The 27,221-nt window shown below is 40.3% G+C and overlaps 1 protein-coding gene across 1 annotated transcript in view; it reads right to left on the bottom strand.

Annotated features, from left to right (window-relative positions):
* The window catches only part of naaladl2 (N-acetylated alpha-linked acidic dipeptidase like 2), a 504,703-nt gene that overhangs the window by 324,207 nt on the left and 153,275 nt on the right, over positions 1-27,221 (bottom strand). The window lies entirely within an intron of this gene.

The following is a 27,221-nucleotide window of genomic DNA, read 5'->3' as shown; positions in this document are numbered from 1 at the left end:
ACTGACATGATAACATGAATGCAGATATGCTGTAAACAGGCCTACAGTGTAGTCATAGCTACAATCAGGGAGTTAATAAAGTGCTAATAGATAGACTGTGTAGGGAAGGTTTGCGCTGTGGGTGATGTTAATCTCATTAAAGATGTCTTTGTGATTCTCCTTTAATAAAGTAACAATATTAGATCTGTAATGCCATTTCACAGTCTTCCAGCACACACAATAAACCAGCACAGCAGTGATAATGGGTATAATGGACTTCCTGGGTGTTGTCAGGGTTGCGTGGGGTACATCAGCTGCATACTATAATGTGTGATCAACCAAAAATGGCACTGTGCATAACAACAAGCGACAGGCCCAGCTTCACCTCCTTACTTCTTCCCCTTTACTAGCTCAGAGTGCTCTACTTAATCACCTCTCAGCTGGAAGTCCTTGTAGGGAGTTTTTAGGCTAACTTAGGAAGAGTCTGAGACTTTTGTCAGAATGTGAATATGGCCGCAGGGCTGGGTGGGACGATATCAGCAGAGGGAAAGCTGTTTCCTTACATCAAATCTGAGGCCAGAGGGATGTGAAGAAGGGTTTATGTTTTCATGCTCTCTACATCTATATTCCGCCTTTTAACTGTCATGCCTTATGTTTCCAATTATAGCCTGCTTCTTCTTTCATTCTAAAGTTGCCTGTTATTCTTTTTCTGTCTTGTCATACTTCACATCCCTTTGACAACACACGCTCACTCTGACTCAGTCATGTCCATTCAGTGCCTAATTCTTTGATACTTTTTAGATACTTAGAGTTTCAAACAATACTGTCTGTGGCTGTCAAGTGAAGCCTATGTGGAAGTGCCAAAAACTGCAGTTCTTCAAACGTCCACTTGAGGCTGGCTACAGAAGTGAGTTAGTCTCCATAAGTCCCCATGTTCAAATGTCCAACTTCACAGCAGAAATAAACATGTTTACAGCCTGGTACAAAAAACACTTTTGGTCTCTGTAGCTAATTTCCCCGTTCATGACAACTGTACTGAGGCTGAATTTATATACAACTCACCTGTTCAGATTAAGGCTTAAAGTTGTGCAGACTTACGAGAGTGGGCGCTTTGATTGACAGGTAGGTCCCGTTACAGATTATTTGTTTGAGCAGCTAGGCATGATTCAGCCTGCCTCAGGTACGCTGATGATCCAGAAGGTGCAGGGCTATCACCATCATGGCGGTATTTTAGCGTCAAAACTTCTCATCAGAAACATGCAGGTGAAATCACGGATACACTGTCCATTCTTTATACTGTCAGTGGTCATTACTCCTCATGATTTTTAACCTTCCCTGTGAGGAAACTAAATTTCTCATCCACTTTGCCCTACAAATAATCAACTTGTCCTGGACAAGTCAGCAAACCTTAATGTCAAAAACTATGTTATGTAGATACAGTATACAGTAAACACTGTCTTCTTGACATTTTGTCACCTTCTGTCTCTTGTAAATATAGAACATTTCAGAATATGGGCAGAATATTTAAGTGTTTGAAAATTGTCATTTTTATCATCATATTTTATTTAGTTTTAGTTTTTGTGCTCAGTGCCTGACAAGTGCTATGCACCTGTTATCCATAACACAGATAGTAACCCATGATTTTTAACTTAAACTTTACAACTGTACAAAGCTTGTGATGAGTTTCATAGGTTTATCAACAGCTACTGACTCTGATCAGTACATCATACCTCTTTAGCCTCTTTACTAGAATTATTAAGTGGACTTTTTAATTAGTCTAATAACACTCACTGTGAGCTACTGCTCATGTTTGCTGTCAGTTTAGCTCTCATTCATTATTAATCAACTTGCACAACAATACCCATTATAAAACACTACTCTGGGCAAGAGTTGAATCATAAACCGTAAACCTTCATGGCAAAACATCACACATCATCTTTAGGAAGTGAACCGAATGTGCTAACCAATTTAAGTTAGAACTGTAGCTGAAAGAGTAAACAGCCACAAGAAACAAATTGGACAAAATGTCTCATGGACCTGAAAAACCTGTCTAATATTTATGCATTAAACTAAAACTAAACACAGACACAATTGACTAAAACAATTATGTGTAGAAGCAGAAATCTTTTGGAGCATTACCAGTGTTATCCCACAGCAGAGCTGCCAATGGCTGAGCCGATGGGTTTTGAGATGGCGAGTTCTGGCAGTGACAGAACTCAAGTGTCTCACTTCTGTGGCCAACATGCAACTTTCCAAGTAACATTCAAGATGGATCACGGTGGACCATTGAATACCACTGATGTAACATAATCTAGTCTGATGCATTGTAATGTAATCTCCGGGGTCATGGTTATGTAACAAACTCCCTGTTGTACTCCCTTAACAATAATTTAGGATTTAACTCTCAGTTTCTGCGCTCACATGCATTAATTATTCCAGTTTTGCCCAACAAGAGTGTACATGTAAATGTAGTAATTGTTGGTTATGTGGATTTGTTCTTAAATTTTAAAAACAAGCGTGATAATAATTCCAGTCACAGTTATTAATTACAATCTCAGTAGTTTTTAAGCTTTCAGTGACACGTGCAATCCTCAACCACTGTCCTAGACTGGTCCAATATTGTATTTTTTCAACATATTATCCTTGTCCTCAAAGTAGATTTGTACATTTTGTCAGACAGGAAAATGATCGGTGTGAGTAAAAAAAACATGAGGCAGAGGTTGATTGAAACAGCTGATTGTAAACAGAATGAGTGGGAGATCGGGGGGATTTGTGCTGCCAGATCAGAGAGATGTGGGACGCTAGGATGCTAAACAAGTTTTGAGGATCAAGCACTGTGCATCCGCAGTCACTTGTTACAGGAGCCGAAAGTCCTGACTCATAAATTCTTCTAAAAAACGTCTTTGAATGCAAGCTTTAGATCAGCATTTCTTCCACACTTGTTTCCCGGCAGAGTGGAAAGGCCTCTGAGGCAGCAGACTCTCCACTGAAACCGATACTAATGAAATTCTCTGATACTGCCTCTGCACCACATAACTCTAAACTGCCCACTGAAACCTCCAAAAAAATGAAATTCTATGAATCAACATTTAAACTCTGTGACACTCACGCTGCCCACTGAAACCGATACTAATGAAATCCACTGAAACAACATTTTGACCAATAACTCTCTATTGTGGGATGTCAGTTCCTCCAGAAAGTGTGGCTCTCCCTGTCTGTTCAGCTCAAAACACTGCGGTGGACCCTCAGCTAGATTTCTTTTAATTGAATGACTACAACGGACAAGAACTAATTGAATGTGATGTCATCTCATCAAACCAAACTATGCATGCTTACTGTACCAAGCATTACCGAAAAAACAACAAAGTCAGCTACTGTCACATCGCACGAAGTAAGGCTGTAACAGCAAAATCCTGGAGTGTATCGATTTGAGTAATTATAAATTCAACTTTTTATTTGTAAGAGAAGGCTCATTGTTTTTTTTTGCAAAAGTTTCATCCTGTTACTTCATTTAAAGCAGCTTGAGATGTGTAAGATCCATAAAGATACAGTTTCTTCTCAAGTTCAGTGTGTCTCTTCTTTCAATATTTAAGCAACTGAGAGTAAAACTGTGTCTCTGCCCATCAATGCAAGACCCATCATCACTGCATTCATTTGTTTTTATTGTACTGTATTTATGTATGATTCCCTTTAGATCTATGCATAAAAGCTTGACTGATGTAACATTTCATGCACGATTAAAGCTTCGTGTTTGTTCTTTTCAAACATCTAATTACACTCAGAGCTGTGCAGCCTGAGGCTTTATTTCTACAGAAAAACCACACATGATGCAGCTTTAACACAGGACGCTGAGTCACTGTTTCAGTGTAATACTGCTTCTGAGCTGCAGGCTGCTGAAAACTCTGGAATTATATTTAATGCATGCATCTGCAGTATGGCAGTCTTACAAAAAGACACAACATACAAGAGATCCGAGCAGCATCAAACTGACCGTGATTGTGGTGGTCTGACCCATTTCCCAGATTCAAAAGAGCTGGCACACACAGACAGCCTGCTGAGCTGCGGGGCAGTTGGCTGCTGGTGAGATGGCCCTGTCTGGTAATGTGTTGGCTGGGCCACTGTTAACTTGGGCTGGGATCTGTCTCCACGGCCATCTGGACTGCTGCTCCATCTAGTTCTCCAACTTTGATCTCTTCATCTCCATCTGTCTCGCTGACTTGACCCACTGACTGACTTTGTATGCGTCCGTCTGACTGACTGGCTTTAGATCTCTCTGACTGACTGAGCTGGAGTTTGGCTGAATTTATGTGTTTCCATCTGTCAATCTGACTGATTGATTCATCTATTTGACTGACTAAACAAAATGGCTTATCTGTTTTAATTAGTGTTTTATCACCTGGCTCTTGTGAGAGCACCATCTCTGTGAGGCAGAGTCAGTTCAGTGGACACACATGTCCACTACTGAACTCCATCAGTATTTACAGCTCAACTGAAGCTTCTCTGCGTGCCTTTTTCATCATGCCTCTTTTTAATGGTGCTGTATTTGATTAATAAAGGTAGTATTATTCTGAAACTGGACATATGAAACCTCTGAGTTGCCATGCATTTGTTCCTCAAAGATAAGCATGCAGAATGTAACAGAGAAGGATAAATGCAAATATTTTCCAAATCAAGACAAGTCTGAATCCAAATATCTGGACCCACCCACACTTGTAAACCCCATCTCATCATCAAGCAGCACATAGGTGACCTGACTGCAGCAGATGGTTTGTGACACAGAGCCATCTGGGAAGTCATAGTTGGAAACTGTTTGGAAAATGGCAGGTACTTACATATACTGTACTTGGCAGGTGATTGGATGAACCACCTGTATGTCCTCATCTATCACAGAGTTCAACCAATTGCATTAACAAAGTGCCGTTCTTTGCTCTTCTTTATGAAGAAAAACTCTCCACTTCTGATAGAATGAATGAGTGCTCACCTCTTTAGCAGCCGCTGTTGTAGTTTTTAAGCAAAATGTCACCTCTCGTGCACGTCGTCACACACGCCTAGCATTAAACTGGAGCAAATGTGCCAGTATCTCCTCGTAGGTCGATTGGTCGGTAATTACTGTGGTCAGACGCAAGAGCATAGCTTTAAGCTTGGCAAGATAAGATTCTCAGATGTTCTCATGATTTTGTGCCTTGCAAGTAAGAACACAAGCTAAACTTTGCAGTTGAAGGACTACAGTGTCTCCCACATTGGGGATGAGGCAGTCCCAGATGGGGATATATGTAGTGCAGTGTGCACTCTGTCTTAGGCTTTTTGTCAATGCATGCTGCTGTCTCAGTTTCAGGGGGGCCCTGACTGTTCCTCAACAATGCAGGGATTGACCACTGAGCTCGAAGGCCTGGAATAGAATCATCATAACAACAAAGAAGATCTCTCTTTTCACATTGCTGCCATTAATTCTCCATGGCCTTAATTAACTGTGACAAAACTGTAATTTATATATGTGCTGGATCCCTGCAGGGAGGGAGGAAGAGGAGGGAGAAGGAGAGCGATGGTGGAGCAGAAAAATGAGAGGCGACAAGAATGTGGAAGGGAATGGAGTGTTTGTGGGGTGGGGTGGGGTTGGGGGGGTAAACAGCATTGCAAAAAGCACATTTGATCAAGTAGGTTTTTCTATTGGAAATTCCATAATGAAATAATCAACCTCACTTTGAGTGTGATAAATTTGGCCTGGACCCTGTGATTAATCACTGGCTTTAGAAAACCAAATACAGCAAATTAAATTATAGTGCAGAGAAGTTCACTTCCTGCCTTCCATGCTTTATTGGTTGGCCATAATAAACCATTTAGCGGTAACAAGAAAACAAAATATGAAGCAACATGGAAAATCCATTTAAATTGATGAACAAATTAATAAATGTTGGAGGGAAGTGGGTGTTGGTACTTTGTTTCATGTAGCAACACAGTTGTTTAGTTAATTAGCTGCTCCACTGTAATTAACATGGGAATGATAAACAGTAATCCTTGTACATTATCCTTATATTTAATTACCGGGCTATTTAAAATCTGGTCAGAGGAAATGATTAATGAATTCACACACATGTCACTGATCATCAGCGTCATCCAGCGTATGTGTGGTGATAATGTGGATATCATCTTGAGTAGCTGAGCTAATGCACTCCTGATTCCATCTATCAAACATCAACCTATTCAGAAGGTCAAACCATGTCATGTTAACAAGTTTAATTCGTTGCTTAGCCCTTCATCATCTCTCTGTGAAATCATTGAGACCACTCTGACCTTATAACATCACTTCCTGTTTACCGATCTCCCATCATCCCTCAGGTTTTCTATACGACAGATGAGCATGAGAAATATCTTTAGCCCTTAATCTCTGCCTTTTTATCATAGCAGCAGAAATCCTCTGGGAGCCATTGATTGGATGGTCTGCAATTCATCTTAGTGGTAATTGGAACAAACACTGCCTAATGCCCAGTGAGGACCAATAGTTGGCAGAGCAGATCCTCTCTTCAGAACACCACAGAAGTACAATAAGATTCATACAATTGATTGGTGCACCGGTTAAAAGGGCACAGTGATATTATACAAGTGAAAGCTGCTCCATTTTGTGTTGAGTACGATCTCCCTAAAAGAAGTAAGTGGGTCCTTAAGATACGACAAAGGATATTTCTGAGGTATTCATGGTTTTTAAATCTTTACTTTCATATTTCAGTTCAATTTCAACAAGAAACACATCAAGTACAAATTACATTTACTGTTACAAAGTCACTTTTCTGTGTGTACTTCGAGTCAGTGTTGTAGTAAACAAAATCAGTCTTGGTCTCATCTCGGACAAAGAGGAGGATTTTTGTTCAAGACTGATCAAGACAAACTACAGGGATGTTACTTAATTCCCTGTGCATTTTCTGATTTATTTGTTAACTGTTGTCTGGGACGAGACCTCAGACCCCAAATCTTCTGAATTAAAATTTTGTTTCCTTAACCTCAAGGAGTTCATCTGCAAAACAGCGTCCAAAAGAACATACAGCGGTTTGTAAATACTTAATAAAATGACTCACCGTAGCAGCCACACTTCCCCTAAAGGGTTTTCATGAATAGTAGCTACCTAAGTAGGCTATATACTGTCTGGTCCTGGTCTTGAGTCAGTCTTGCAATAGCTTGGTCTTGGTCTACACTGGTCTTGATCATGACTTGGTCTTGGTTCAGTTGGCCTTGACTACAGTAACTGTTCTTTTACTTATCTTATTTTTACTTAAATGTCCATTGTGTAGGATTTAGTGTCATTTAGTAGTTAAGTCGTAGAGTGCAACCAACTGAATATCGCCTGCCTCGTTCTTCCCTTCTGAACTTGTTGGGGACACTATGGAGGTAGCGGAACTCATAGGCTCCATGGAAGAGTACCCTGTGTATATATAGAGACTCATTCTAAAGTAACAAAAACACAATGACACTGAACATTATATTCATAGTGTAGTCATATGTCTTCAACAGTTCCAGACTTTGACACTTGTTAACACTCACTTTTTGTTATACAAGACAAATAGTTTGACAGGGCCATGAGTTCAGCAAGTCATTGTTCTCAGTGTCAAAGTTTTCAAAAGAAAAAGGAGCAGCTTATTGTAATGCAGGGTTGAAACGTTGTACAGCTACAGTTTTGTTTTTCTTCACCCACTGTGAAATCTGGGTCCTCCGGAGATCCCGGCTATTGAGCTATTGATCACACGGTTCATGACCCCGACTTCAACCACTGTGTGTGTGTGTGTGTGTGTGTGTGTGTGTGTGTGTGTGTGGGTACATGTAAGTAAATCAAAGAAGGTCTGGACCTTGCTTAACCCCGATACATTCAACATTCCCTTGCTCAACAGGATGGCGTGCAGAAAGCAGGAAGATTGACAAAAGAACAAAAAAAAGTCAATGTGATGTAAAAGCAATTATATTTGCTTGTGGAAAGGCGCCATCCTCGCTGGATTTAGATACTCTGACAATCAGTGTCACCATAAAACCTCTTAAAATGTTCTGAACTTGCAAACTAATGCTCTGTATTTTAAATATGAACAGTGCAGTTTATCGAAACCCCTTCAACAACAGTAAGGTTTCCTCGTAGATGACTCCAGTTCTTTCTCTCACACCAAAATAAATCACTAGCAGCCCAGCAACAATGTTGTACAGTACATTATGGTGTACACTATGTACAAAGGTCAGTGACAGTCGTTCTATATTCATGTATTTGCCTCTAAGACAGGATGTAGCATAACAAAGTGACACAATAAAATGATGGCTGTTAAATTATGCAGGGGGATTCACACAGGGTTAAATAAAGGTCACTAATTGTACAAGTATCAACCCTTGCTCTGTATTTTTGAAGGCATAAATAAGGCATAAACAAACGAGCCAGCGGATGTTTAATGTGGCTACACTGGGACTTTTCCTGTGATAAATGGGCTTTGAATAATGCATGCAGGTACAACGGAGGGGCTACAACCTTCAGGTTTGCCATCTGGTGTCCCGCACTAGATACTGAGCAGCAAACACACCGAGGAGGAGAATTCACTGTCACCTCCATCAGATGGTGAAGGTATCTGAACTAACGTCTATGATGTGCAGCTGCAGCATTTTTATAGACTTGTGGAGGTGCCGTGCCCCACGTTGTGGCTGAATCCAGGGTATGAGCGTGCAAAGACGTGCGTGTGATTCACACATTTGTGCATTTGAACATTTAAGCCTTTTGAATCATGTTGCCAGGTGAGCACAAAGCTGTTTGAACTCCAAGTAACTGCCCTGAGCCGCCAAGACACAGTTTAGCGGGATAAATCCACAGTGGGTTTTGGTCTGTGTCTGATCTGGAATAGTTGGTGATTAAATAAAACCTCATCCTTCCACTTTATAACATAATATCGTATCAAAACTGAACACTAGCTGAAGAACATAATCAGACAGTACAATTATGTGTTGCAAAATATACTTCCTGTTGTGACAACTAAACTGAATATAATGAACAAAATACTGACACAACAGGATTATTTATACATGTTCACACTATTAAGATGTGCATGACTTGATTGCACTGTATAATTTGTAATAATCATAGCAATCAGAGAAGTAATATGTTCTGTATTGTGGCTGATATACTGTTTGCCTTTTAATTACTGGAATAAATGACTATTACCACTATTCCATAATCAGTGTAGTGTGAAATTATACTGGGATTGCCCTCATACTGTAAATATGTGTTATTGATTTCCGTCTAATCGTGATTAAAATGATTAAGGCTTTAATATAATGTAATAGAAACTGAAGACAGTGAGCAGTCTGGAGGAGTGATTGCACCTTCAAGGATATCTGGTGATGTTGTTCTTATTGTTGACAGTTCATTGTGTCTTCTTGGTTTTGGTCTCTTCACAGGATTTAAGTCTACCAACAAGTATTATGTGTGAATCTAACACATATGTCTTATTCCTCTGTGCCAAAAACACATCAATGAGTCACACCAGCTATCACACCATACTGCTGCTGTAAATACTGCAACTCAAACAGAGCCCAAAACACACCTTTTAATCACCTTTGCTAAACATTATTACCTGTTTTAAAAATCAAAAGTAAACTCATACAGCATTACAGATTTATGACTCCATCATGAATGAAAGCTTGAAGCTGAGAGCCATAGAAACAGCGTAGAGACGTTGGAACATACCACAGGTAAGATTAGCACTTTGTTGGTTCAGGTCTTTTCATGGGATTAGTTGACAACAAAAAAAGGGTATATAATAATGACAGCCTTATCCTTTAAGCTTCAAATGAGCTGCTCATCAATCACTCCTGAAATCCCTTTCTGAAGGAGGAATGACGAGAGGAATTATTGTAACCTCACACTTTATGCAGCCACTGGTCAAGTAGGTGGAATGGCATTACACATGTGTAAACATTCACAGTGTGTGTACTGATATCCCCATTTCCACCAATTCATCATGCCGTGACTACAAAGACACAAAACATTCCTGTTTCTGCACTATACTTTGTGCTCTGGGCACAATCACTCACAAGAAGTATATAGCACTAAGTCACACACCTTCAACTATTTCACTGATTTTAGTTAAACTGAATCATATTTTATGGAGAAAATGAGTTTCCCTGATGGACAGTAAAGTAAACCGCTGTCAACTGCAGCTGCTGTGAGCTAATGTGAGCTCAGAACACCGGGGGAGTGTCAGGGTTTATAACATATATGTTTTGGAGGTTTCCAGGCCTGGGGTGTGGGGGATTGCTGACATGGAGTGGAGCCAGTGTTGTGCCAGGACTGGGCTGACTGCTGTTGGACTAGTAAGTAATATTAGCTGGCTCTTATGGTTTGTGTTGTACCTGTTTGATGTTCGAACGTTAGCAAAGGTCTTTCAGGTCTGTAACACAGATTCGCTTACCAGTGCACTGCAGCTAACTGTACTATACTAACTGCTAGTCAGAGGTCCTATAACTTGACTCTGCCTGGTTTGGGATCTCAAAGTAACAGTGTTCATGTTTGTTCAGACCATCAGGAGGAGGACGTTTTCAGGCACGGGGCAGAGGATCCAGCAGGGAAAGCAGCTGGATAGTGATGCCTGAATGAACAACAGAACAGGAGCCAGGCAAGCAGGCAACAGAAGCGGGCTCAGCAGCCTCCCAGTGAACACAGCCAGAAGCAAAGACAGCCTCCGAGGCTGACGGAGGCCAGTTTGACTACAGGGAATACAACATGATTTACGGTGGCTTCATCACCACTCTGGTAATGTGACACTACTGCAGTGGTTCAAACACATACAGATTCACTCACACAATCCACCGTGACCAACTTCCCTTGTCTTATTTATTAGGTGCTTTTGTAAAAAAGCCTAAATGTCTACCTGAATGCCACCAAAGACCCCATCCTTCTATTCCACCACATCATTTAATATACAATATATAAAAAGCCACCAAACTTGTACCTGTTACAAGCAGCCTGGCCTGGGACACAAAACACCCCAAATCGGGCATTTTCTAATCCTATGGATGCACAACGAAAATGAAGGACCCAGTTTGGATTTGGACAGGTTCAATATGGATCACGCTCCGGCTGCTGTTCTTGTTAGCATTAAGTCCACAGCCAAAACATATTTCTCAAAGCCTTCTGTATTTGGAAGAAAAACCTGCAAGGGTTCTCAACCTAACACCTTGACATAGCATTGATGGAGAGGAAATGCCATATCTACCTGTGCATGAAACAGGACCTCGGATTTGCCCTCAAAATACACTTTTAGAGGCAATCTGCTTTCCACAAAAGGGGTCAAGCCAGGCAGAGAGATAAATAAATTGCTTTGCTTCTTCTAGGCTGTATTCTCTGGCTTGATCCAACCAGGTCATAGAAAGCATATACCTCTACACGTACGTGGGGCAAAAGAGAGAGGGGGAAAAAAAAGCCACACAGCGCTTGTAAAGGCTATTGAAAGCAGAGCAGAGAAAAGGTAGAGGAGACCCTATAATCAAAAAAGGAAAAGTGTGGAGAGAAGTGGGGGGAGATGAAAGAAAAGGGAAAAAAAATAGAAGATCAGAGTAGAGGACAGGGCAGGATAAAGCCTATAACAGGACTATAAAAGCATGCTAAATTCTGGAGAGCGATTCTGATCTGAGGATAGTGGGATGGAGCAGCAGTGTGATAAGAACAGCTTGCAAGTGGAGTTTTCACGCCTATATGCTTTCAGCTGCTGTTAGTCAACTGCATAGAAAAATAGCCCTTATTTTAAAAAACACTGAAAGCAGAACTGGATGTTATATATGCCACTGTTACTTTTTCTTTTTGAGTTATTGTGCTGCTATCACCCTCCATTCACTTCTGTGCATCTGTTTGCACCATTTTCTTTCGCTCATCTGCGTGTGAACGTCTGATTCAGTACTTTCATAAATGCCATTAGTCCACAGCCCTTTGTAATAGATTCATAATGAACGGGGGGTGTGGCTAGAGGGTGGGAAAGATGGCTGCAGCTGATTCCATTTGCCTTTTGCAAAGAGCAGCAGTTGCTGACTGAATGAGGATTAGGTAGAAATGATGGGATTTTGATGCTTGAAAAGCCCAGCTGAGAAGCAGCGCAGCATGAGACCATGAAGCATAGCAGGAGAGAAGACGCAGGCCGGGTTTCAGCGCCTCGAGCAGACAATGTCACATCTCCCACACAAAATAGCAGCATTGATTATCGCAGAATGTGGAGCCAGGAGCCCTGGCTGTCTCCTATACAGTGCTGGAATGAGGCACGCTGTTTCATAATACCTGGTTAATGTCAACAAATTGAAAATCCAAGACTTAATGCATTTTCTTGAAGTCTCTGTCAGTTCACAGGATTTTTCCCCCGCACTCTTGTTGTGCATTATGTCCAATCCACATGAGGTTAATAGTGAAAAGAAACTCTAATGTAGTATTATCAGGAATCTTCAATACGTGAGAACTGTTTCTTCCTTTCTGTAAGTCACTAGACTCCATCCACCAATATGAAGCGTAAAAGTGTAATTCTGTCCTGCCCAAAGCCCAAAAATACAACATATGAAGTCTGAACTAATGAGAATGGACATTCGCTCTAGTTAATTTGTCCTCAACCCATAAACCCTAAACTCTCAACTACTTTGTGATAGATGTTCCATTCACCTCCTGCTTCAATGGTGAAACAAGAGAACAGGCAGCAATATTGAATCCAAAAGTGTCCAAATATCCATCTGTTTAGAGTCTTTAACGCTTTCACAGTTATTATTTGGATGGTTTGGTGCTGCAGTTATCCACAATACTACTTTTACCAAATTCTGCATTAATAAAGAGAGCAACAATTAGCTAGTTTAGAGATCATACACATTCCTGTTGGAATACAGCAGACTTACATTTGACACTGACACTTTTGTCCAGCGACTTACATAAAAGGGAAACAATCGAGTGTGACAAAGACATGTCAGTGCAGCAGGTACTCACATAGAATCAGGTGACAGTTCTAGAGGGGGATTGATTTATCATGTCCAGTTGTTGGTAGTGTTGGAGAGGAGGTCCTCTCTGAAGAGCTGGAGGTCTTCAGGAGGTTTTTAAAGGTAGAGAGGGACGCCCCAGATCTGTAAGGAACTGATAACACATTCTACCAACGGGGAACAACGGACGAGAAAAGTCTGGATTGAAGTGTACAGGTGGCAGAGTCAGGCATCTTTCATTGGCAGAGCTCAACAGGAGGTAACATATGCATGTATAAGGGCATTCAAGTAGGTGGGCGCAGAACTGGAGGCTAGTTTGTAGGCGAGCATTAGCGAATTTAATGCAGGTTCTTACATAGCCTGTTGCACCTATACTCCGTGAACTAATATGGACAGATTATTACCATTTGTTGTTTTTTTTCTTCCCCACATTTGAATGGTAGTTCAAATTTAAAATCAAATGTTGCATTTGAGTTTAAGAACCTACACAGAGGGTGTCAATGGTCACTGTGAGCTGCAGTGGCTGATCAAAAGATACTTGGGTACTCATTTGTGCTCTCTGTAGAGCAGCTAAACAGCTCTGCCTGATACCATTACACCAACATGCAATTTTTGTCATTACAGAAAAGCAAAGCAGTTAAGGCAGAACAGAGGAGATACCATGCATGTCAGAGAAAAGCAAAGAACATTAAATGCACATATGCATGGATGCTCAGTGTACTAAAACCATCACATCCAATTAAAGACAACAAAACAAAACTAATCAAATCACTGTAGAAAATGAATATTTTGTCTGACTCTAAAAAAAAATGTTATTGTTGAAGCATATCTAATGCAATGTAGCGGAGTATTCCAAGAGGAACATGCAAAACAAAAGAAACTCTGAACGACTCAGACAGCTAGAAACCTTGGGCCAGACAAGCAAGTCTGAGAGGTTCACTTCTGATAGGCAGGTGAGAAATCCTGATGAAGAAGTCCATGATGCAGGGTTTCGTGCTTAATGCAACAAACTCATAATATGACACATTTAGTAAGAGACGCCAGAAATCAGCGATCTGACAGTCAACTTTGATCGTCCTCTCAATACTCGATCAGAAGACTTTACAAAACCATCTGACAACAACAGGTGGTGTGTTTCCCTATGACGAGTGGGGAATCAGTGGTTTACCTACGCAGCAATGATAAGCACTGCTTACTCAGTGTGGTGTGTGTGGTAAATGTTATGTAATAAAAGGGCGCTGCAGATGGTGGAGCCGTCTGCTGTTATAACTCACTTAGTTGATCAGGACTCTTACCAACACCTACGATAACTGTCAGTGGCTGTTGCCATAGTGATACAATGTAATGGGAATTCACTTGGTGTGAGCAAACAGGTGTGTTCATCTTTGAGAACAAGAACAGAGAACTTAGACAACTTAAAAGATGTCTCATGGTCACCATGAAACATGAATTACCTGCATGAATTACTTTTTGGTCATGGGCACAGTGCAACACCAACATATTATCTCATTATGCTTTTGATATGCAAGCTTTAGCAAACAGTTGCCCAGCAACACATCCTGCAAACACAGAGCAACAATATTATGCATTTAGAATTTCTGGACAGATGATCAATGTAAGTCCAATGGTCACTCTTCTTATAGCTCTATTTTGACCAACTCTTGAGAAAACTCCAACTTTTTAGCTAGTGAATGGTGCACTATGTTCACCAACTGGTTTGAATATGGTTGGAGGAGATAATGTATAGTGGGTTTGTCAGAGCTTTTTCACTAGGAACAGATGGCATTGATGAAAGCCAACCAAAACAGAATGTTCGTGGGACAAAATAACTAAAAAAAAGCAACTAAAAGATGCCAAAATGCTCAGTAGAGCTGAGGAGAAAGGCAGTCGAGTGTCATGTGATTCTGAAACCAGTGCAATCTCCTAGCCACTAATCCGTGGGTATTTAACAGAGATCACATGTGGCTGAAAAGCAATATATAAATCAGATTGATTTTTGAGGTTTATCTTAGTAGTGGGTACATGAATAATCTACCGTAACATCAAATGTCAACAGTGTGTTATGAAGACTCTACAATCAAATATTCTTTAAAGATCTCTTGATGCAGAACTGTAGTGGAAGATGCATGAAATCTACACAAAATGCATGGATATATGGATGGGCACATGGTTTGGGTTTATGACATGACTAGATGATCACCAAAACACCTAGTGTAGTAAGTAGCCAAGTAACGAGATATGAGTACTTCTAAAACTCATTACATTGACAATTCATAGTTTTGCAGGGGGTTATTGAAAAGCTTGGCTGGGAGCAGTTGCCAGGCAACTAACAGAAACAGCTGTTTTGTGTGACATTCTGAAAACCAGAATACCAAATTGTCCAAAGTTATTCATTCTGAATGATGATTCTTGAGAGCTCTCAAACCCAGCAGGAGGAAAAATTATCACCTGGTGTCAAAGCTAGTAGAATGCTGGTAATAATTTTAATATTCTAGACTAAGTCCTCACACATTCACACTGGAAAGATCTGTCTGCAGATATTATCACATGGAATAGGCCATAGCTGGTATATTATTATGTATCTGTATATTTATATATATTCGGCACAAACAAGTCTGTGCAAGCATTGAGTATGGCTAGTTTTTTTGTTTTTTTTATCTTTCTAACAAAATACAGCACTAACTTGACATTTTATGAAGAAAATGCTAAACTGCAGGCTGATTTTGAAAGACAGTGATGGAGGTGAATTGAATGCTAAAACTCTCATTCTTTAACTTTCTTAATAAAGGGTTTGACATGGAATTTGTACAGGTACATTTTTCTAATTCTTGTTTGATTTTCTTGTTCCTTATCTAGATAGAAATTTAAGTCCCGCAGCCTGGTAATATTCCTCGCCTAATCATGTGAGTATTACAGTGCTTGCAAGTGAGTCTGCCTTCCTCAAGTGTGAGATGAATAAGGACTCATCCAGAGGAGCCAAAGCCTGCAGCAAATCCTCCGTCTAATTCTCTGCCCAGCATGAATCCTATTCCCTGCAGCCTTCCCCTAGCCCTCTGGGGGGATCTGGATCAGCATCTAATGAACCCCCTTCAATTACTCCGTCCTCCACTATTTGCCCTCTACAGCTAACTTGAGAACACGATCAAGTACCTCCGCCTTCTATTTCCTGTGGACCCATGGGCCCTTAGAAGGCCTCACTGAGGTTACGATGGGCTGTCCAGGGACACAGCAACACTCCAAAAAGGACAAAATCAGGAAAGCACTCTCTCTTTAGACTTAACAGGCTTAGAATATTTTCTGTCAAGTCTGATCTCTTGAAATTTTTGGGACATGAGCACAGTTTCTAAAAATGCTAATTATGTGCTTCATGCACAAATAGTGAGAAATTGCAATTTCCCACCATGAAAGGATTACGTCAAGGAGACATGAGTAGCAACAGGCAGGAGTTTGACATTGAAACAGCACAGTAGTAAGTGAAATGTGTAGAAGTTGGTTGGCTGGTGGATTTCTGGCTGCATTTAAAAAAAGTTTCAGCCTTTCTTTCTTTTGGTATTATTTCATCTTACCCTATCCTTCACCGATAGGTGCCAATTTTGTGCATGCTTTGGAGCTTACAGTTGACTGTGAGCACTCACAGGGAAACTGCTGTGTGGGGAATTCTTCCAATGAAGACAAATAAAGGAATGGAGTGTCAAAGCAGTATGTTTTAAATGTGAGCAAACCTGCGTCCATTATAGAATACTCCATGTTGTCACATCAAATGTGCTTTCTGCTCAATTGCATTACTTTGTTACTATGGCATCTAATGTACCACAATGAAAATATGGTGTGTGTTTTCATTCTGTTAGCATATTAAGGCTCAATGTATGAGTGAGGAAACAAACAAAGAACACAAATCTGATGTTATGAGCTGATTATTTTGTTTGGTATTTATATTATTTACCATGTGGTAGATAAGATCAACCATTCACATTTGGTTGAACAGACTGAACAGACATTTCATTTCATTAGAAGCAGCACTTCTCCATAAAATAGAATAAATAAAATAAAATAGTTATTGACCCAACAAAAAAAGCTTTCTCTTATATTTTATTTCTAAATGCAGCAATGCAGCATTAACTTTACTTGAAATGAGAACAGAATGTTTATTTATTATCAGAGTACTTATATAACCCCTTCAGTTCAATGCAAATTATGGTTAAATTCTACTTTCTTCCTTTAAAAAACATTGTTGATTCGACTACTTCACTATATATATATATATATATATATATATATATATATTGATTATATATATATAATATATATATATATAGAGCACGAAGTTAGGCATGATGATGTTATGAGCGATGTTCCTAAATGCACTTCCTTTCATAGAAGGACCCTGGAGCTACCGCAGGAGCACCAGACGGTGCGTTTGCAGTACATGGAGGTCGTATAGCTGTGTCCATCCATCCATCCGTTGTAATTTTTGTGACAAGTATTAGGGCCGAGTGATATGTTCAAACTTTCCACAGGCTGCTGTCAGCCCAACAACCCCGGATATAATCAGCCCTAAAATGAAGAAAACATTGCCAGTCCCAATTCAAATTTTCTCACCGCATCAAGGGAACAACATCAGGCTTATTTTAACTGAAAACCACAGATGCTGGTGGTCATCAGGTTTGCAATTTTGGCACCTGTGGCTTCACTGAATGTTTTAGGCACTTAAACACAACAGGTTAGCATTTATACTCTCAAACTGGTTTCAATTTTAAAAAGGTGTGCTAAAAATGGGCAATGGCAAAAGTCTTTATTTTGGACATTGCCATTCTGTAAAGTTAAAGCAGACTGCAGTTTGTCACTTTGAGGCCTTTTTTAAACAAACATTGCTGGTTGTTAAGAATGAGCAGAAAAAATGGGTATTGGGAAATGTTTCCTATCAAGAGTTTTGTCTGCGCTGCAATAACATTTCAAAATGCATTCATGTGTTATATTCTTGCACCAAAGCCATTATTGTGTCCCTCAGGACATTATCTGTGGTCAGCTAACCCTTGAAACTCTGGGGATCTCTGGTCCCATCATGCAGCTGTCCCCTGTAGAGGTTAGATAACAGATGATTTCATAACCTCTCATGTTCCTCCAATAATGTGGCAAATTGTAGCCCTTGCAGAATCTTGATTAGTCAGTCTGTTTGGTTTTCACAACTGCTCAAGATGTGACCTTGGTTGTCATGGCTGTTCAGTTTTTTTTTTTTTTTTTTTTTGCACATTTTGACCGGCCCATCGTCCTTCATCAAATCCATTTGTTCTCGTGGAATGTAATTATTGCTGCATCTCAGAAATCAATTCTCCTTACCTTAGGTTAGATATGACTCAAATACACAGGGACATACATGCACGCTACAAAGATGTGCCACACGACAAAAGGTTTGCTAATCGTTTCTTCGTGGTCACACAAGAAAAACATACCCTTTCTATTAATATTGTAATTATTATTTATTTAGAAATTATTGATTATTTTGTTTTCCTTTTAGGGATTGTTTCTCCAGTCTTTTGTGTGAAATTGTGACATATGTCACAAATTAATAAATATCGTTGTATTGTCAACACAACAACAACTTCAGCCATATTGTCCAGCACTTTTGTTATTCATTCATGGTGTAATTACTGTTAATATCTTTAACATCAGCAGCAAATCACCAACAGCAGATGTACTTATTGATGATAAGTAAAAACAAAATTAGATTTTGTTTTTCTTCTGACTTTGGTTTAAACCCAGCTACTTCTCTAATGCATAGCCAATACATACAATGTACACACAATGTAACTGAACACATGCTCTGATATTCTTTCATTCATTCTATTTCATTCAGTAAATAACATTATGTGCTACTGAGAAAATTTGGCAATCATGAACGACAGATGGGTCATTATTAACACCAAGCTGTTTGTTGTAAAACCCGGCCTTGTACATTTACACTTGTAGTCCTCCATGAGAACAACCAAGGACGTCATTTGGGTTCTCCCTCTGACCAACATATCACACTATGGTGTGGTCAGAAATAATTATTTGTGAACATGTTGAGGATGAGCCCAGTCAGAAATGAGAGGTCCATTAGTGTATAAGTACAAATGATAACTACTATTCCCCCTGCTGCACTAGGTGACATGCTCTGTCTTTATTATCGCCATGAACACTGCAGTTTATTCTCAGTCAATTGCATGCATTGTATTTCTGTAGCACATATTCAGCAGTGCAAGTAGTCCCCAACCAATACACAATTTACTCCTAAAATGAGCAGTTATTTTTGGAAATTACTGAGCAGAAACTGTCAGAACAATGTCTGTAACGGGGCAGTCAGAGTTGAGTGTGACAATTTTAGACAATGATTGTGATTTCACTAGAATCACTGCACACAGACCTCATGACTTCTATGAAGACAGTCTACTAGACAACAACTAACGCACCAAGTGAAGCTATGGCTGGGTCTACAGTCCTGCCGAGGCTGAATACTCTGATCTCCCCACCAGTCACTCAGAATTGAATAAGCTTCTTGGTTGGGAGGTGAAACATGTTCACAGATCTACAACCAAATCCAGTTGCCCAGGATTGAACCCTTCGTAGAGAAAGATGACCTGGATGACTGAGAACCTTCACAGACTTCAGGCAAAGGGGAAAGAATTTACCTACGGAGTGTGTTATTGCCACGTTTGAATGTTTGGGTTGGGAGTGGTCAGAAAAAAAGTGTTAACTAAAATATATGTTATACATTTTTGAGTGATTTACAGTACACACTAGCATTTCCTCAGTCAGCTTCATGAGGTCAGCTGGAATCGTCGATGGAAGAATAAACCTAACCTACAAATTGTCCACTGTTTCTTATTTAAGAAGCCACTTTGTAATATTCTCCTATTATCATGGGTATTCTGCACTGCTAGTTCATCTCTAACCTCTAACCTCACCCCCTTTCCACCATTAGCATATAAAGTACTGCGATTGTTAAAACACAAGGAAATTAAACATCCCATTTTGGTTTAATTAATGGAATTAGTGTTTTAGGAACATGAGGTTATTAATGTGCTAATTTAATCCGTTCAATTATATGTGATCATTTTATTTATTTATTTATTTATTTATTTTTGGAGTGCCGTGGCAAGCCGTCGAGAGGGAGGTAGTGAAGTGGAAAATGCAGTGTGAGCCCAGCAGTGTTTCAATCAGTGGATATGAGGACTTGTCTCTGGAACAGATAGCTTGATAATAAACTAATTATGATACAGTCAGATGTGTCAACAGCCATGTGCTTGACACCTGTTTCAGTCTCAACTTAGAAACGATCCACCGTGTCGCCAATAATGAGAAACAATTTCCAAGTCTGTCCTCTGCAGACAGCTTGAATGTGTCTTCAGTTCTTATAGTTTATCAGGAAGGCAGGTTTGATTACTTGATTTGAAAACTAAGCAGTGGTCGTGGTGTGAAAACATCCAGCAAGACAATAGATCATGGTGGTTTTAGTTGATGCCTTTCCATAGCCCAGTCAGCATGATTAGTGGTTTAAGCTCACATCTTTGAAAGCAGATTCAAGGTAATTAGAGAGGTTTTCAGAAAACCAAGACGAGATGAAAGGATTCTACACTAAAGCAATATGTATATGTCTCGTTCTCTTCTATTATTCTACCATGCTGCATTTATCTTTTGCTGCCTGCTGGATTCAAGCCCACTGTTTCAAGACAACTTTTTAAGTTTTGGTTTCGTCAGTTGTCATGAGATAATGTTCCTGCTCTAGATACCATGCGGGAAAACGTTGCAGAAGTCTTTACAATCCCATCTCAATAACGCTTGTCTCACGTTAATTTGCCAACCCAACAGTTTCTTCTACTGGCCCTGGCCTCTTAGTCCCACTTGGCCTGTAGGCTTTTGGAAAGGTAAAAAAAAAACAACCCTCATGTGGTTTAAAAAAATCCTGAATATTAAAATTTTTAATGGATTGGTTGAAGTTAGAGGATTTCTGTCAACTATTTTATTTTATAATGATAATCTATATGGAAAATGCTTTTCGGACTACAAGGGATTTTTATGCTGCTGGGGCAAATTGTCAGAAAAGCTGACAGGCCACATTGTATACAGCTTTCTTAATACAGTATGCTCATGTCCTAAAGCCATAATAAGGACTGCATCTGCTCTGTTAAATGGGCCCTGTGGAGTTTTCCTGTAAACACACAAACGTTATGTTTACATCCATTGTTACTCATTGTGTCCTTGAGCACTGATGGATTGCTGTTGTTAAATGCATTCCCTTCCTCAAAAACACTTGCAGAGCTGAGTTTTTTTAGTATTGTATATCCTGCATTGGTAACACTCATGTTCACCTGTGAGCAGTGTTCTTTTTCCCTGCCTTTGATGCGGCATTGTAGCATATATAAGCATGTTACCACCATCCTTTGATCAGTTAATTAGTATGAAACCATGTGCGTGACTGTGAATTGCACAATGTACTCTTAGTCAGAAACTATACTGGGAAATTATTGTTAGTTCAAAACAATCCTTGCTGCTGCACTTTTTTTCACATTATTTCGTATAGGCAGGGTTTAATTATCAAGCAAACATGAAAGTCAGAGTATCTGGTATTAACTGGTATTGTCTGCTACAACATGATGTTTGCTTTTAACACAAACACTTTTCAGTGTAGTTTTTTCAGCAGATAAGATGAGATCAGGAGGAAAATGTACAGAAACAAACTATACTCAGTGCACTGGTTGGATACAAAGCACTGGGCGGCAGGGTCTTAATGTGGTCCAGAAACAAGCACATCTCCATCACAATACAAATAAAACAACTCTTATCATGCCATCCTGTTGGATGCGTAACAAAATTAGATTTGTGGTTTCTTATGGCATGACATGGTCTATTAATGACCTCGATTTTGAGGTCCAATGCAATTTTCTTTTGTTAGATTTTAGCATTACATTCTAGGCTGGTTTTGGAAGGAGGTGATGGAGTTTCGTTTCATGCCTTTGTTTCCTCTTGATGGGACGTGAAAAACACCACAGTTCAAATTCAAGTAGTAAACTATTCAGCTGTTTGTCTACATGCAGAAAAATGAGTAAAGAGGCGCTTGCAGAGATGTGCACCACCACATGCGTACTTTTCCCACAGCATGCTTATTTCCTCTGTTACAGAAGGAGTATTCAAACACAGCTGCTGGCAGCAGTGCTCAGCGAGCCTCCTTAGCCTCTTCTCACCTTTGAGCTTGTCTTAATCCCGTGGATTGTGGTGTAATAACGATGAAGCACCTCTCTGCAGCGGGTGAGGTCCTGTGTTTTCAGATCTGTTTTCCCCACAGGGTCCCTCAGCAGAGCTCATTTAGCAGCCTGATGCTTTGTAATTAAGAGTAGCGCTGGATAGCATTTCTGGTGCCCAGTTAGTTCCTGCATTCTGTTTTCTATTGGAGAGACTGCTAATGAGTCTATTAGTCTCCTGTGAGGGACGGAGTGGCATGGGTGGGGGATAAGGACGCACCAGATGTTTGTTGACATGGAGTGAAGTGTGTGTGTGTGTGTGTGTGTGTGTGTGTGTGTGTGTGTGTGTGTGTGTGAATTAAGTCTGCATCTAAAGATATTTCAGAAGACTTTCACATTTTTGGGGCAATTAGATTTTTTGATGTTGTATGTAGACCTTACTCTTTCACAATACACATTGTCATTCAATGACATGTTCAAAATTTGAGCTGTGATGTGAAAATGCTCCGTTTCGTGATCAACAGAAACCAAGTCAGCCAATGTTTTCTCAGTAACAACGCCAAACTTGTGGCAGCTCATTTCTCTCGATTTAGCCTCATGCTGACTAAACACGGTATCATCATTCCATTCCATTTGACCGCGTTCATCTTTGAATCTCATTTCACACTTGCATATCAAAACAGATGCAGAGAATAACCCTGAATCTGTTCAGTAAACTGTGATTTCTCTCAATTAACATCTCCTCTTACATTATGCAGGCATAAACAACCACCCTTCCCTGTTATTGTAAAAAACAAAGGACTTGGGAAAAAAGCATTATGGCATTATGGGATGTATCCTACATTGTGAAAGCGCGCTGTCAGCCTATTGTTGTGATGTGCATTGATTGAAGTGAAAAGCCGGAGCCATTATTCAAAGCCGTCCAGCACTCAATTAACACTCCATTTGCATTATGGCAGAGCTCTACTGCCGTCCCTTGATTAATACGTCTCCTTCTCCCTTGCCAGTCAATCATGAATCATCCTCTCTGTCACAGGACAACGCTATACTCCCCTGCCAGGGGGGAAAAAGGGAAGGAGGGAGCGGGAAGGAAATGTGGAGGAAGAATAGGATGGAGATGGGATGGGATTCAAAAGATGAAGAGCTGGAGAAAGAAGGGGGAGGAAGGGCTGCCAGGAATGGCAGAGGGAAGGGGAAATGAAAGGAAGGGATACGATGGAGTGAAAGGAGTAAAATATAGTAGAGCCAAGATAGAATATAGGGGCCAAGGGAGTCTTTTGACGGGGAAAGGAATGGAAGGAAACCATAAAGGATGGATGCAAGAGAGTCTAAAGAATGAGAAGAAAGCCAGAGGGAAGGGAAAATAGTGGAGGAAAAGGTGGAATTACGTAGAGGAGGTGGTAAGGGATATTGATACACACCATATTAAGGGAGAGAGGACAGAGTCAGACGAATAACAAATATTGGACTAGTTCAAATGTAAGAATTAAAGACAGCAGTAGAGACCACAGCATTCAGTTGCAACATTGTGTTTTGCCCCAAGTGAATGAGTTCAAATGCATTGGGGCTTCATTTACATCTGAGTGAGCAGGAGATTCATATTTGGATTAGTGCAGACTCAGCGGAAATGCATGCATATTACAATACTGGTGAAGGAGCAGAGCCTGATGGAAAAGCTCTAGATCGACCAGTCAATCTGTATTCCAGCCTTCACATGTGGTCATGGATAGTAACCAGATGAGATGACAGGGTGGCTCAGGCCTACCATCGGAGAAATGGTGAGTGAGGAGCTCAGACATGGCAGGGGCTTGGGGTACAACTGCTGCTCCTTCATGTAAAAAGGAGCCAATTGAGGTGGTTCAGACATCTGTTTGTACTGGGAGGAGACCCTTCTGCAAACCCAGAACATGCTGGAGGGATTATAAAACCCAATCTGGTGTAGGCATGCCTTGGGATCCCCCAAGAAGGGATGTCAGCTCTGCGTAACCTTATGCCACATCAACCCGAACCCAGACAGACAGCATGAAATGGTATAGATGGATGGATTTAATAAAGTCTGTAAAGCTGGATGAGCCACAACCACACTTCTGGCAAAAGAACATATACTTTCTATGTCATTATTTTACAAACCTTACTGCCAGACAAGAATGTCGATATTGGACTACCGTGCAAACATTTAATAAGTTCAAGAACATTGCTGATTTTCAAAAATGGGTGATGATAGCAACTACAGTTTAAGGCAGGTCAGGGAAACATTATGGAAAATTAAGAATAGTTCAGCTGAGAGAACTAAAACACCTAAAGTTAGACCTTGATTTCACTGGGCAAAATCTGAAGGGTTTCAGAAACGTTTTGCTTGCCAGATTTCCCTCAGATTTGATCATTTGTCCTTGGGTTATGTGTTTCTACCAAGGCTTTTCCACAGTCAGACAAAACAAGCCAGAGGCTGTTCACCCTGGAGACTTGCCATGGATATGGGTACAAAGTAGCGCAAGTTTTCATCTTCTCCCCTGGATTTTCTGCACATGATGTTTAAATTTGAAAGCCGACTAAAATTTCATATACTGTTTCAATGTCTGACTTCAGTCTGCAGCTTCCATCAATAAAACAGCCCACTGGTGGAGCAGAGCGGAAAGCTGTGGTACCTCTGGTAGAATCACAAGCATTGTCTAGAACAACTGCCATCAGCTCCAGCAACCGCGCCATAGTAATACCTGGTTGAATTAAGCTGTTAGGTATAGTTTTCAAAAGCATTGTACAGTCTAGTTAAAGTGTAAGGAACCATTACTTCAACACGACTAAATCAGAAATCACCCTGTCATCTCATCTGGTTACTACCCATGACCACATGTGAAGGCTGGAATACAGATTGACTGGTAGATCTAGAGCTTTCCCTTTGCCAGTCTGGTAATATGCATGCATTTCCGCTGAGTCTGCACTAATCCAAATATGAATCTCCTGCTCTGTCTTACACTCAGATGTAAATGAAGCCCCAATGTATTTGACCACTTGCCCAGGAAGTGAGTGTCTAGTGTCTGTCGCCAAAGCCCCCAAAAATATCTGAATGTTCATTTAGTGAACAGTCAGCCGTGTGGAAATTGACTCGTACACATCCCCAACATGGAGAGAGATGTTGCAAAATGAAGACAGAGCGGTGCGGAGATGGCAGTGACAGAGATAAGGGATGGAGAGAGGCATGAATTAGGGAATGATGAAGGATAAAGATTAATGGTTTGGTGGGAGATGTATGGCGAAGAGGCGGGTGGCGAGGTGAAGGAAAGAAATGCAGCTATAAAAGAGCGGGTGACAGTGGGAGGGAGGAAAGAGGAAATATGCGCTCAACAAAATCCTCCCATTTGCATTTAAACCTCGGGAGAAATAATGAGCCATGATTTTGCAATAAGATAAGAGATCATGAGGGAGAGACAAGAGAAAGAGACGTGTGATATTTGTGAGCAAATAAGGGTGGTGAGTGAAGGCAACATACTATGCTACTGCTAAGCTCATATCCTGGTAAGAAATCCATGCCCACCCACACATGACCACTTAATAAAAACATCTTGCTTCATAGATACACAGACATATACAGAAACAAGGCTCCAAGTCATTCAGGCTTCAACATTAAACCAGGAAAAAAAATACAGTATACAAACTTCCTAGTTAAAGTATTATTATATAAGGCAAAATATAGCCAGGACTCAGCTGTGCTATTTCCCACAAGCATATGCAATTTGCAGTGGCCCAATATCACAATAACCTTGCTTGATTTACCATTACAAAACCATTCAAAACTCCTGTGGTGAAATAAATATTCAGGAAAATATCCATTTGGTGCTTCAATTATGTTGTGCAAAGGTGTACACACATACAAATGAGCTGAGGAGAATCTAGCCAATTAGAGAGCAAAGAGACAGACAGACAAAAGCACTCAAAAGCCCTCAAAGCAAATTACATTTACAATTAAAGACAGTGATCTACCTTTTCTCTTTTTTTTTTCTAGTCAGTGGGCTAAAGATACTACTGACTGTGTCACTTACTTCTCTACTTTCCACTAACTCAAACCACAACGTTGTTATTAGGGAGTTTTTGTGCTTTTGTCGTGTTTTTCTCGTGTTTTTTCTTGGTGTTGTTTTTTAAATGCCTTCCACCTGGACAGCTGCCTTTGTTTACTCCGGGGAACAGCTGATCACACTAATGCCGGCTGGCATTGGCCAATCTATGGCCACCACTAGTCTTTACGTAATTACTAAAGCGTCTCTTCTCTTGTGCTCATGCACTCGAGCGTTTTGGAAGCCCTTTGTTATGCAGGTATTTACTGTAGTGCACGCTTTAGGCCAGGTAAACCATACAAACCCCTCATTAGCATTCTCATTGCTCAACCTTTTGTTTGCACTTGATGGGCCTTTTGGTCTCCCAGTGTCACACAGATCACAGAGCGGAAAATGCAGCTGGTTTTAGTACTGTATACTATACAGTAGCCCTGTGATTTGAGTGTGCTCATGAACATGAATGACTCCTTTTCATTTTCGTTCATTAGGCTAAATGGCATAAAGCGGAAATGGAAAGAATTATGTATGAAATAAGTAAAGTATGTTTGGAGTATATATGTTATGTTTTTATTCTACATGGACACCACTGTTTATTTTCCACTATGCCCCCCTACATTATAATAATACACCTCACAACTTTTGAAAGTCCAGAGATAAGTCTGTTGCAAAAGTCCACGGTGACTCTCGTTTGCCAAAACGTCTGCATGTCCTCGACGAGCTCCTGTTTTGTGCCTGGCTTAGCCTCCTTGCGAATAAAGTCTTTCATGGAATGCCTAAATATTAGTGCTGTCAAAATTAACGCGTTAATTTTGTCGATTAATTTTAAAGAATTAACGCGTTAAAAAAAATTAACGCAATTAACGGGGTTTTGTTTACTTCCGGTGGCGGCCGCCATTTTGGATGTGGCAAAGTAGAGTTTTGTTTCCCAGATATATTAGTGTGTGTGTGTGAATGGGTGTAGAGGCATTAACTTAAAGCCCTCACGGAGACTGCGCCCTGGGCGGTCGCCCACATT

This window comes from Larimichthys crocea, chromosome XVII (assembly GCF_000972845.2).
Source record: "Larimichthys crocea isolate SSNF chromosome XVII, L_crocea_2.0, whole genome shotgun sequence".
In the NCBI taxonomy this organism is placed as follows: domain Eukaryota; kingdom Metazoa; phylum Chordata; class Actinopteri; family Sciaenidae; genus Larimichthys; species Larimichthys crocea.
This window is presented reverse-complemented; position numbering and strand designations above follow the sequence as displayed.